Here is a 2,485-nt window from a genome sequence, read left to right as displayed (position 1 = left end):
TATTCCATAAAATAGAAAAGGAGGTAACCCTTCCAAACTCATTCTATGAAGCTAATATCATCCTGATACCAAAACCAGGCAGAGACATATCAAGGAAAAAAAAATTCAGGAGCTTTGATTGTAGAGGAAGGGGAAGAGAGGGGATACAGGGGCAGGAAATATGGTGGAATGTGATAGACATTATTACCCTAGGTACACGTATGACTGACTGCGTATGTGGTGTGACGCTGCACCAGGTACAATTAGAAAAATGAAACATTATGCTGCAATTGTGTACAATGAATCAAAATGTATTCTGCTGTCATATATACATAATTAAAATAAATAAATAAATTTATTTTTTAAAAAAGAAAGAAAATAACCTATATACAGTAACATATCATTCTTATATTTACATAGTTCCCCACAATTTACAAAATGTTTTCATATAAATTACTTCTTTAATGAAACCTAGGGGCTGGGAAAGGTTGAGAAACAGACACAGGGTCTAACAACTCACAAGTTTTATGAGTCTTAGACAAGGGCTCTTGTCACAGTACCATGTTATGGTCTATAACATGCCTTGGAGAAAATTAGCAAAATGAAAGCAATGATATCATCTAGGAAGCTAGAGGGAGGGAGAATGGCACTGAACTCAGAGAGGAGTCATGAAGGAGAACAGAAGATAGATTAGAGATATTTGAATGCAGAGTGCACAGGACTTGGTGACTGATAAGATGCTTGTGGTTAATTTTTTGTGTCAACTTGACTGGGCCTTGTAATTCCCAGATATTTGGTTAAATGTTATTTCTAAGCGTATCTATGAGAGGGTTTCTGGATGAGATTAGTGTTTGAATTGGTAGACTGAGTAAGATAGATTGCCTCCCCTAGGGTAAGTGGGCAACAATCTAACTTGCAGAGGGTTTAAATACAACAACAAAAAAAGGTGGAGGGGGGTTGAATTCACACTCTATATCTGTCTTTAAGATATCATCTTCTCCTATATTCAAACTGGAACTATATCACTGGCTGTACAGTGTAACCAGCTTGCCAACTGCACACCAGGGGTTTTGTTGGTCTTCATAATCATACGTGTGAGTGTGTGTGTATAAATATATCAAATCATATATCCTACTGATTTTTTTCTCTATAGACTCTTGACTAATACAAGGCTGGAAGAAAGGAAAATGGAGAAGGCAATGATGAGCAGGTTTCTGTTTTGGTACCTAGACATGATGGGGGGATTAGTCATTGACCAATATTAATATACTAAAAATGTTAAAAGAATCTTTCCATTTTTCCAGTGATGATAGTTTTCCACACACCCACACTTTGTAGCAAACACAAATTCATCAAAGCTACAGTTTTTCCAAACTCACAAGATGTATATTTATTTCTCTTTCTCCAAGTGGGTTTGGTCCCTCCTGCATAATTTTCCTCACTCTTATTAAGTGAGGAAAAGATGATGCTGAATAAGTAAAAGGACTTAAGTCTTGGTGTAAGTAACATATTAGTTGTGTGAAACATTTGAGAAAGAAAAAAGAAGCACTATAAAAATTCTGGAAAGTTTGAAAATAGTAAGAGTGTAGAAAGGTCAGGCAAAGAGAGAACATTACAAGATCTTATTTCTCCTCAATTATGCTAAGACTACACGGGGCTTCCAGATATGCTGTGGAGACAAGATAGCCAGGGCTTTGGTTTAACTCACAGATCCAAGTCCCATTTTTAAATTGTGCACTTGACTTCATGTGAAAGATCAAACACTGAAGTCTTGAAACACACACACACACACACACACACACATTCTGCAGATACTTCAGAGAGAAGTGCCTACTTATGCCACTGAAAGGCACTTGATCATTTCTTTTCTTTCTAGGAGGCCATTTGTGGATTTCTCTTTTCTCCCTTTCTACTGTGTTAATGGCTTCCTTTAATGTTGGCTTCCCTTTGAGAATTTCTCTGTTTGAAAGAGATTCCAGTAATGGTAAGAAGGAAAATGAAATATTCTAATGTTTCTGAGCCAATTAAAAAAAAAAGGTTTGTAGGGAAGCAAATTTTCCACAGCAGACATACAAATTTTTAAACATTCTAGGCCCCAGAAATATTTCATCCCATGTGCGACACAGTATTGACCAGCTTTTCTCATCTCAGTATTGTCTGGTTGGAAAGAGCTGGTGTAAGTGAACACAGACAGGCTGAATAAACACAGACCCATTAAAGGGAACTCAACTGCATTGTAAAATGCCCTCATTTCTACTATAAGCTACATTTCTGAGTCTTTAGAGATGGCATACAAAATGAAAAAGAAGGATTTCACATTTTTAATAGCAGTGAAACTGGCTTTCCAGTAAAATCTTTTACTGAAGTTGAAGATTTATAAATCAAACACAAATTGGAAGCTGGAACAAGCCCCCTATTCAATCCTTTTTGTCCCTTGAAGGGTTCCTGAAACAAATTAATGGGACTTTAGACAAAGTTTGAAAAATATTCATTCACACAAGATGTA

Source organism: Marmota marmota, unplaced genomic scaffold, assembly GCF_001458135.2.
Source record: "Marmota marmota marmota unplaced genomic scaffold, marMar, whole genome shotgun sequence".
Lineage (NCBI taxonomy): Eukaryota > Metazoa > Chordata > Mammalia > Rodentia > Sciuridae > Marmota > Marmota marmota.
Note: the sequence above shows the minus strand (reverse complement) of the source record.